This window comes from Myotis daubentonii, chromosome 9 (assembly GCF_963259705.1).
Source record: "Myotis daubentonii chromosome 9, mMyoDau2.1, whole genome shotgun sequence".
Lineage (NCBI taxonomy): Eukaryota > Metazoa > Chordata > Mammalia > Chiroptera > Vespertilionidae > Myotis > Myotis daubentonii.
This window is the reverse complement of record NC_081848.1, coordinates 13,317,486-13,329,170: the sequence shown is the minus strand read 5'-3', so window position 1 is coordinate 13,329,170 and position 11,685 is coordinate 13,317,486. Positions and strand designations below refer to the sequence as shown.

The 11,685-nt window shown below is 35.7% G+C and overlaps 1 protein-coding gene across 2 annotated transcripts in view; it reads left to right on the top strand.

The window, feature by feature from the left end:
• Window positions 1-11,685, top strand: part of GUCY1A2 (guanylate cyclase 1 soluble subunit alpha 2) — a 286,323-nt gene that overhangs the window by 78,456 nt on the left and 196,182 nt on the right. The gene's annotated exons all lie outside the window — the stretch shown is intronic.

The window sequence follows — 11,685 nt, the reverse complement described above, 5'->3', positions numbered from 1 at the left end:
AAGCAACTATCTCAGAGTTTCAATTAAATTTTAATATTGAAATAAAGACTCATTTCCTTGAACAGTGGACCTAGGAATGTTTATTGTGAATTTTTTTTGAAACCCTTTTGGGAACATCTGGATTATAAATTATAAATAAATATGAAAAGACAACAGAAGTACATCATAAGTAGTTGAGTGTAAACAAATCTATTCCCTCAGGTAAATTTCATTTTTAGAAAAATGTCAACATTAAAATAAATAATGAGATATAAAGAAAAATTGGCTATGACTATTTTAAATTTGGTAATGTAATTTCAGTAATTAAAAGGAAAACTAATGCTAATTATCAGAGTAGACATTTGAATGTACATTTAGTTTTCAATAGAGATTTTTTAAAATATTTTGTATCAAGATAAATAAAGATGTGTTAGGCTTGTTCCCAATCATTTTGGGAAAGCTGTTGGCTTTCAGAAATGAATTGGTTTCTCTGGGCCAAAAGAAGAGTTGCAGAAACAATTAAAAACTCATTGAATGAATAATCTACACATATTCTAGAGTGCCTGCAATAAAAAAGGAAATAGTTTCCTAAAGGCAGAGTCAGATATTTTTGAGGATTTTAAACAACATTGTTTTCATAACTGATTCATTTTTATAATTTTGAAAATCAATAGAAAAATTTTAAACAAAATATTAGAAAAAGATGGAAGGATGCACAACCATTTAGTACAGGGGTCCTCAAACTAGGGCCCGCGGGCCACATGCGGCCCGCCAAAAACATTTATCTGGCCCGCCGGTTGTTTTTGCCGCTGCTGCCTGTCCTGCTTAGCAGCTGACTCATCCCAGGCCCGCAGTGCGCATGTGTGGAATGTCTGAGGGACAGTGAACTGGCCCCCTGTTTAAAAAGTTTGAGGACCTCTGATTTAGTATAACTGAATCAGGTGATTTAGGAAAAACCATCCAGTCGTATTTTCATCATATAAGTTCAGAGACTAGAAAACATCTAAGGAAAGCCTGAAGATTCCATGTTAGTACATTTTTGGATATTTTAGTCTGAATGAACTATATTATTCCTATTTAATTACACATGATGTTTTAAATAATATTTTTCACATGTGCAAAATATCCTATCTAATAAAGAGGTAATATGCAAATTGCCCATCACTCCAGCACACAAGATGGCCACCCTCCTGTGGTCAAAGATGGCCGCCCCCATGTGGACACAAATGGCTGGCAGAGGAGAGCAGATGGGGGTGACCAGGCCTGCAGGGGAGGGCAGTTAGGGGTGACCAGGCCTGCAGGGGAGGGCAGTTGGGGGGGACCCAGGCCTGCAGTGGAGGGCAGTTGGGGATGACCAGGCCAGCAGGAGAGGGCAGTTAGGGACAATCAGGCTGGTAGGGGAGTGGTTAGGGAGTGATCAGGCTGGCAGGTAGAAGCGGTTAGGGGCAATAAGGCAGGTTGGCAGGCAAGAGGTTGGGAGCCAGCAGTCCTGGATTGTGAGAGGGATGTCCAACTGCCCAGTTAGGCCCGATCTCACCCGGTGGGATAAGCCCTAAACTGGCAGTCGGACATCCCTCAAGGGGTCTCAGATTGGAGAGGGTTCAGTCTGGGCTGAGGGACACCCTACCCCCATGCACGAATTTGTGCATCGGGCCTCTAGTATATTCAATAATTGCTATCCATTTTGAAGCTCTTTAGATTGGAAGATAGTTGTTAAATGTGTATTTTTGTCCCTATTTGTAGCTGTGTTAAAACCGGAATTATTATAGCTTTGTACCATAGGGAATCTTAAAGCTGTTGATTCTGTCTTAAAGAAGTACAATATTTGGCTAGGAGGATTTGCAGCATCTTTGGCCTTTAGAATGGAAGTTAATATTTTTGAAATGGGCCTGCAGTAGAATGTATTATTACCAATGTTCATAGCTTTATATTTTTTGCTAGACTTGAGAAAAATTAATTCAATTTAAAGTTACTGCTTCAGATTCCCCCCACCATTCATAATTCATCTGGCTGGTATTTCTATTTAATTTGTATACCAGGGTAAGAAATAGACATAATGAAATGATGACTCAAATGCCAAGGCCCCCTGCCAGTTCCAATAATAAGGGACTGTGCTTATTGAGAAGATGCAATTATAATTTAAACATGTTAGTGGTAGTTTAAAAATAAAGCAATAGGCAGGATTTTCAGTTAGAATAAGAACAACAGTCTAGCTATCCTATATTAGCATTTCTGCTTTTTACCTGGGTTTACCAGGATGGATTATTTGTGAGGCTATAGCTGGCCCAAATGGGAACCATAGTTAATAAAGTTGTGACATGGAGTCTTAACTAGATAGATAACATTTTTACATTATTATGTTGCCAAATTCCAAATTTGTAGTTACTTAAGCCATGGAAAGAAGAAAGAAAAATCAGGGTTAAAAATTATAATTCTGTTGATAAAGTTGACCTTGATATTCATTATTTTCCCCATAATAGCTCCATGTTACTTCATGTTTCTAATTCTTTAGTGGGCTTTGATAATAACGTGCTTTTAAAAAATAATTTAGGATATTTATTTCTTACTCTAACAGTGAAGGCTTTTATAGTAATTTAAATATTTTGGCTATTCATTTTAATACCTATGAGCTACCACCCCTGTTGTCAAAAAACAACAACAAAACAAACCAACAAAAACATGAAGTGAAATGACAGTAAATCATTTGCAAACTGAACAATAATGCTTTAGCTAAACCATGATCTTTGTCATTTTGTGTTGCCAGTCAGTGGTTAATTGCATGGCGAGGGCTGGAGCATACTTGTGAGCAATTTGATGAGATACTGATGAAACAGAAAATCATCATTGCAGTTTTAAAAAGTTATAAAGACATAAGGGTTGGTTACCAAGAAGCAAGAATGTCACTGACAGGCAACTGATGGCAGTAATTGTGGCCAGGTTTTAATTAAACAGAATTTTGAGGTAGAATGAACTCTTCCAGATGGCTTGAACAAGCTTTGATTTCCATTTTATTTTTTCCCCCTCTACATCTTCTCTAAGTGATCATCCATGCCTCACATATTCTTCTTTCTCAATTTTATTTTTTCCCATATGGCATTCCTATGTTTTTGTTTTTCTTTAAGCTCAACTTCCTTTTTAAAAATCATCTTCTCTTATCAGATGTCAGGCATTAAATACGAATCAATTGGTTAATTATTTTATTATTTAAAAAATTTTGTTGTTAAGTTTCACCCGAGGATATTTTTTCCATTGATTTTTAGAGAGAGAAGAAGGGAGAGAGGAAGAGAAAGAGAAGGAAACATCAATGTGAGATAGACACATCAATTGGTTGCCTCCTGAACCTGCCTGACCAGGGCCTGGGTCCAACTTGCAACCCAGGAATGTGCCTTTGACTAGGAATCGAACCACTGATCCTTCAGTGTGCAGGCCCACACTCTAACCACTGAGAGGAACCAGCCAGGGAAGTTAATTATTTTAAAAAACAGATTCAGCATTGGGAATTAAGATTGAATCGGGAATCCATGTTATTGTGCTGTGTATCTTTCAGGTCATTCTAATCTAATATTGTTCTGAGAATTTGGAAGTTTATCACATAGGTCTTTTGAGGCATTGTGGCAGTTTAAGAAGAAATTTTTGCAGTCCAATATGTAGTTTAGATATTAATATTTGGTCACATAAACCTAACTCATTGACATTGACTCCAAAGCGAGTTTTTTTTTTTTTTGTATGTAAGAGACTGTGTTTGTAGTAGGACTATTATAAATTAGTGGAATGGCACATAGTCTCCCTCTCTGCATTGTGGGTCGTGAGGTGTGGGGCCAGTGGCCACAGACTGAGGGAGAGGTATCTCTGACAATCATGATTTTAGTAAGTCTCATAATCTCTGAGCCTCAAATTTATTCATTTGGAAATTAAGGAACCTAGAGTAAGCATTAATATTTTTACTCATTAGAAGTCATTCTTAGCAATATATAAATTTATATGAATTCAGTTGGTCATGAAGCTTTCTATCATTCCTGTAATTCAACGAATTCAGATGCATTTTTAGAGAGGCAGAGAGGAATCTGACTCTTCAACCATAGAGAGCTCATTCTGTTCTCAAGGCTAAGTTAAAATAATTCCCTGGCAGCTTACGCTGTCAGATAACTCAGAAGTTATTTGTGAGGATTAAATGACACACTCCATGTGAGTTCTTATTAAATCTTCAGCTCTAGGTGAAGTGTTAAATAAATGTTCATTATTTTCACTTCTACCATGATTAGCATTATTGTTTCTTTCTCCTTGTATCATTCCTCCTATCCAGTTTCTGCTTCATTTCTTGCCACTGGAGGTGGTCAGCATGTTTAATAATTTTAGAGAAATAACAAGCATACCTAACATCTTCACAAAATATGACTTGGGCCCTGCTTCTTGTCTTTTTTAAAAATTGATTTGAGAAAGAGAGGGAGAGAGAGGTAGAGAGAGAGAGACCCATTAGTTGTTGTTCCACTTACATATGCGTTCATTAGTTGCTTCTCATCTCTGCTCTGACCGGGCAATCACACCTGCAACCTTGGTGCATGGGGAGGATGCTCCAATCAACTGAGCAACCGGCCAGGGCTTGTCTTCTTAATAGACTGGAAGACGCCCTTGTCACTTATTCTGTAGGAACTCTGGATCTGTTTTCTCTGCAGACTATCATTGCTTTAAAATTCCTAGCCTCCTTTTCAGTTCGGAACCAAGTTTTCTATTAGCTGTGTCTACTAACGTCTCTCATGCTCCTTTGTTACAGCACTCGGCTGTGCCAGTGGCTTCTAAAATAAAATGGACTTGTTATCTTAGGCACAATCTGAAACAGCCATGGATTTTGAGAAACAATAAGAATGTGAGCTCTGTTGACATTTTTTTTCTTAGTAGCAACGCTTCAAAGAACTTTAATAAACACTGTGGAAGGAGCCCAGCATTGGAAGTACATCATCTCTAGGACAGAGCAATGGCATCGTTACTCATCTTCCTGTAGTCCTCAGGTTTGGAACTAAAGAAGAGCATCACAACACATTTCTTTTTCGATCCCCAGAAATATCCTCATATTTATTTTATTAACTAGAAGCTGTGAAACAAATACTGGGAAATAATTTTCAAGGAATAAGGGAAGAATTAACCTCTGATATCTGTGGTCAAATCAATTTTCAAAATGCTTTTTAATCTTTTCCAGACGCATGCCCCATGCTTTCTGACATGATGATTGAAAAGTTTAAAATATATTTATTCATCGTACCATGCCATAATGACACTGTTGAAAGACAAGTTTCATCGGGCTGTCAGGAATAGATTCTTTGACTTCAACTTTAATTTAATTTGGGGAAATGTGAGCTTTTCTTCTCTGTTTGGATCATAATATTCTTTAGAAAGTTTCAAATATTGAACAATATTTTTAGTGATGGGCAACATGAGGGAACTTTCTTTAAAATTGGCATTATAGAACATAGACATAACATCATTAAAATTATTGAATATTTTGCTCTTGCAATTATAAATGGGATCTATTAATTTTTGTGTTGTTCATTTTTCTCTAGAACTGTTCCCTTAGAGTAGGCTAGACAAATTGAGGTTCTGATGCAGTTATTACTGCGGTTCATCCTGGCTCTCTCTCGATTTTTTTATGCCTATAATGTTAGCATTACTGAGTAGTGCTATGTTACTGTACAGTTACTGTATTCTCTATGTCAGAGGATAGGTAGATGATTATATAGGGAATTATAAATTTCTTGGAATGATCCTTATGCTTCAAGTGCACATTTTGCCATGTTTTTATTTTTGTTAGCAGGAAATATTGCAGTCCTGAATTCAGAAGGGAGAAGACTAGATATTATTTAGTTATTAGAGGCCCAGTGCACAAAATTCGTTCACTCGGGGGCAGAGGTCCCTCAGCCCAGGCTGTGCCCTCTTGCAGTCCGGGAGTCCTTGGGGCTGTCTGACTGATGGCTTAGGCCCACTCCCGCCTATCCCATCAGTCGGACATCCTTAGTGCTGCTGCAGAGGAGGTGTATGGGATGATGCTCTAATCAACTGAGCCACTGGGCCAGAACTGAATTGTATTTTAAAAATATATATAGCCCTAGCCAGTTTGGATCAGTGGATAGAGTGTTGGCCTGTGGACTGAAGGGTCCTGGGTTTGATTCCGGCCAAGGGCACATGCCCGGGTTGCAGACTCGATCCCCATTAGGGGACGTGCAGGAGGCAGTTGATTAATGATTCTCTGTCATCATTGATGTTTCTCTCTCTCTCTCTCTCTCTCTCTCTCTCTCTCTCTCTCTCTCTCTCTTTCTCCCTCTCCCTACCTCTCTAAAATCAATAAAGAAATATATTTAAACCAAGAGTATTTCAAAACTTTAGAAAACATTTAAAAAATAAATAAAAACATACATTATGGACATTACATTGAATTAAAAAGGTACTGTATTTTGAAAGACAATTTTAATTCCTTTTTTAAGTTATTCAAATATAAGTTTATTATAGTTAAAAGTGATTTGTTTTTGGTCTAAAGTTTTACATATGTCTCTTTTTCCCACTGATTGACCCCTTGCGCCACCCTCCCCCACCCCCCAGCCATTCCCACCCTGGGCAAGTCCCCACTGCCCCAGTGTCTGTGTCCATTGGTTATGCTAATATGCATGCATACAAGTCCTTTGGTTGCTCTCTAACCCGCTCCCTTCCCCTGCCTTTTGTCTATAGATCTATTCTTGTTCATCAAATTATGTTGATCATTATATCCCACATATGAGTGATATTTATCTTTCTCCGACTGGCTTATTTTGCTTAGCATAATGCTCTCCAGTTCCATCCATGCTGTTGCAAATGGTAAAAGTTCCTTCTTTTTTATTTTGATGGTACCAATATTTTCTTTTATGGATCATGCTTTTGGTATGATATCTAATACATTTTTGTAACTCAAGACTATAGACATTTTTTTCCTTTATTTTTTTCTAAAAATGTTATAATTTTAGTTCTTAAATTTAGGTCTGTGATCCATTTTGAGGCATATTTTGTGCATGCCACGAGGAGCTAAGTTTTCATTGTTTGCATACAGACATCCAACTGTCTCAATACATTTTATTGAGAAAACTATAATTTTACCATTCCATTGCCTTTGCAACTTTTTAAAAAATTAATAACCACAAAATTTCCTCTAGCCTTTCTATTCTATTTTTAAAAATATCTAACTTTATGCTGATAATTTAGTTTTTTGATTACTGTATCAAAGTTAAGCTTTGTAATTGGATATGTTAAGTGCTTCAAGTTTGTTCTTTTTCAAAATTTATTTTAACTATTCTAGGTTCTTTACATTTCCACATAAATATTAGAATCAATTTGCCAGTTTCTAAAAAAGCTTCCAGAATTTTCATAGGAATTGCCCTAAATCTATAGATCAATTTAGAAATAATAGGAATCTTAACAATAATGAGTCTTTCATTCCATGAAGATACTTTTCTCAATTCATTTAGATCTTTAATTTTTGTCAAAAATGTTTTATAGTTTTCAGTGTTAGAGGCCTTGCATTTTTTGTTAAATCTATTTTTGGTTTTGTTTGTTAATCCTTACACGAGGACATTTTTTCCCAATTATATATAATAATTGTTGTAATAATTATATGATATATGGGTTTTTAAAAAAGGAATTAGGAAAAGAAAGAACAATATATTAAAATGTATGCATACATTCTTACATTTATCTACATATTAGCCATTACCAGTGCTTTTATTTCTTCCCATGTATTCATGTATTTCAACTGAAGGGAGTTCCTTTAGTATCCTTTGTACAGTACATTTACTAGCCAAAAGTTCCTTTACTTTGTTCATCGGGGAATGTTTTTATTTCACCTTAATTTTCTATAGTTTTTCTAGATATAGAATTCTTGTTGACAGTATTCCCCCCCAAGCAACTTGAATATATAATTTGCTCTTTTTGGCCTCTATTTATTTATAATGAGAAGTTAGTTGTTAATTGTATAGAACATGTTGTAATAGAGAGTGATTGATCTCAGGGGTTGAAGAGATTGATTGGGTCAGAGGATACCTCAATGAAAAAAATGGTATGTGATCTTTTTAAAACATTTATAAGGTTCATGCATTTCTCTCATATCCTAATGCTGAAAGGATTCCTAAAGTGGTTTCTCCATCATGCCATGTGACACATTTTGTGTCCTTGCACACCAGTTTAATTTCTTTTTTTCAACATATTTAGTGTTGATACTATTACTGATGTCTCCATCTCCCCATTTCCCCGCTCCACCCAACTTCTGCCTCCCCTTCCCTCTTCCTTTTTTTAAAAATAGAACTATATCTTTTTGTAGCCACTACAAATTTTATTAATATATTTTATATTTTTTCAATCTGTTATTATATTCCTTTTGAGTTGTTGTTTTTTTTTACCATAAAATAATTTTTATTTTTTGTAAAGTGCAGAAAAGAAGAAAAACATCTATTTTTATTATTAAGAACCTTGAAATGTCTACTGATGACATTTTGGTGTACCTATTTTTACTTTCCCCCCCAAATCTCATTAGTCATATAATTGTAAAAAATTAAAATTTTAAAACTCTTTGTTTTTCTAATAAAATAATATGTGCCAATTTAGTGTTTAACATTTTTTTTTTCAGATTTATTTTAGTAGTGCATTTAGCTATTTTTGGTGTAGTATTTTCTCTGATTACTCATTAGCAGTCCATCATATTTTGGCACATCTAGTACCCGCACCTTTGTTACTTCCTATGCAGTAGTTTTTTATTCTCTTCAATTTACTCTTCTGTAAAAATATTTGTGAAGAAATTTCTGTTCAGAAACTTCTGATGTAAATCTAGACTTTATCAGTCAATACTGTTTACATGTTTCACATCTCCTTCTCTTAAGGCTGAACTTGATGTTTTGTGTTGGTAGCTTAGATTGAAATTACAGATGTATTTCTGGATATATATTTTATATGTGGTCATATGGTAACTCAGCAGTTGCAGCTGAACCACAAGGCCCATATGTACCTTTAGACTTTCTTTTTTTCTCTGAGCAACAACAGTACTCTATGGGCCAATCGAACCCTCCAAGAACATTAGAAAAACATTGACATGTCAGTGTTGTTATGACAACACTTCAAGATGCATCACCTAAGAGCACATGCAGCAGTTATCTTAGCAACCATAACCCTAGATTCATCTGAGGTCTGCAGATTATTACTGCTACTCTGTTTTCAGTGTGTTGGGAAGATAGCTTAGGTGGTCATAGTAACTGCCTCTGACTTCCTGAAGTGTAATCAGGATAGAAAAAGGTATCAGAGGCATGGCAACATGATACAATAGATTCTGTTTTCTCCTTTTATCAAATTATCTTCAAAGATTCTGAGATTTGGTATGTGGGTAGCAGAATTGAGGTCGCAATTCTTGCTTGCAATGGCAATTTTAAAATCATAAATTAAGTTTTCCTTTTTAAAGTGGGCTTTGTGATGGTGTCTGTTATGATTCTGATTGAAACAATTAGCTTCACATGTGTCTTGGTTTGGCATCTCTTCTGAACAAGCACAGTCGTGTTGACAGGCAGTGTTGTGTGCGATTAAGAATATATCTCTGGAGTAGACCTCCACAAGTTCCAAGTCTCTGTCATTAACTAGCTGAGTGACTTGGAGCAATTTAAAAAAGTTGCTTTTCTTGCCAACCTCATGGCCAGTGGGTTTCTCCTGTCCCCTCTCATTTTCTTGGCACAAATAACTATCACATTTTTCTGACTTTCACAAATGTTTACTACTTCTTTCAGCTTTTCCACCAAACTTATCTAACGTTCTGTGGGTTGCTTTCTTTATGTTTAATCTTTAGTTTTGATCAAGGCTTAATCCCTTTGTTATATTTTAATATCATTTATTCTTAATGTGGTTTAATATTTAAAAAGCATATTTATGTATGTGTGTGTGCATGCATAGATACATATATACACGCACACACACAAACCCATAGTGTTTGCAAAAGTAGGTTTTTAATTGTATAGAAAATAATATAATAATAAATAATACAAAAATAAACTCTTATATTTCCTGTGCTCACAACTGTAAACTTACTTTTGCCCTGCTCTGTATATATGCGTATGTATTAATATATACACACACAGATCTTTCAATATTCTAGGTATTGTTTTAAGTACCTTGCATGAAAATATTTATAATAAATGGAAACTGCCATCAATTATTTGAATAGTAATAAAACAGAAGATTGATATTATTTATTCTAATTTGTTTCAGAAGGCAAAAATAGAATCAAAGAGTAGATTTATAAGGAAGTAAGTAGATTTGGTTTAGAATTAAGAGGAACTTTCCAACTATTAGATATATGGAAAATTAAGAGTTGCCTTTTGAGTTAGTGAGTTGTACAATACTTGGGGTTCAAAAAATATTGAATGAAAACCTCTTAGAGATATTTTATTGAAGATTCATAGAGGGAATCCAAATATCTTCAAAAGTAAATAATGTGATCATATTATTTTTATAATATTATTTTTAGGGAGTAAGAGTAGTATTCATAAACTTTTTATGCTATTAAGAGAACTGTCTATACCATTTTATTTTCCCAAAGAATATCCTATCTAATAAAGAGACAATATGCTAATTGACTCTCACACCATCACAAAGATGGCGGCATTCACAACCAATAAGGGGGGAATATGCTAATTGACTGCCATGCTGCTATGAATATAGGGGTGCATTTATCTTTTCTGATCGGTGTAATTCCAGAAGTGGAATTACTGGGTCAAATGGGAGTTCCATTTTTAATTTTTTGAGGAAACTCTATACTGTTTTCCGCAGTGGCTGCACTAGTCCACATTCCAACCAGCAGTGCACAAGGGTTCCTTTTTCTCCACATCCTTGCCAGCACTTGTGGTTTGTTGATTTGTTGATGATAGTCATTCTGACAGGTGTGAGATGGTACCTCATTGTTGTTTTGATTTGCATCTCTCAGATGATTAGTGACTTTGAGCATGTTTTCATTTGTCTCTTGGCCTTCTGTATGTCCTCTTTTGAAAACTGTCTATTTAGGTCCTTTGACCATTTTTTGATTGGATTATTTATCTTTTGTTAAGTTGTATGAATTCCCTATAAATTTTGGAGATGAGGCCCTTATCGGATATAACACTGGCAAATATGTTCTCCCATGCAGTGGGCTCTCTTGTAGTTTTGTTGATGGTTTCTTTTGCTGTGCATAGCTTTTTATTTTGATGTAGTTCCCATTTGTTTATTTTCTCCTTAGTTTCCATCGTCCTAGGACAGTGGCCAGCAAACTGCGGCTCGCAAGCCACATGCGGCTTTTTGGCCCCTTGAGTGTGGCTCTTCCACAAAATACCACATGTGGGAGTGCATGTACAATGCGATTGAAACTTTGTGGCCCATGTGCAGAAGTCGGTATTTTGTGAAAGAGCCACACTCAAGGGGCCAAAGAGCCGCATGTGGCTCGCGAGCCACAGTTTGCCGACCACTGTCCTAGGAGCTGTATCAATAAAGATATTGCTACAACATACGATATTTTGCTGCCTATGGACCCTTCTCAGATTTTTATGGTTTCCCATCTTATGTTTAAATCCCTTATCCATTTTGAGTTTATTTTTGTGTATGGTGTAAGTTGGTGGTCTAGTTTCATTTTTTTTGCATGTAACTATCCGATTTGCCCAATGCCATTTATCGAAGAGAATGTCTTGA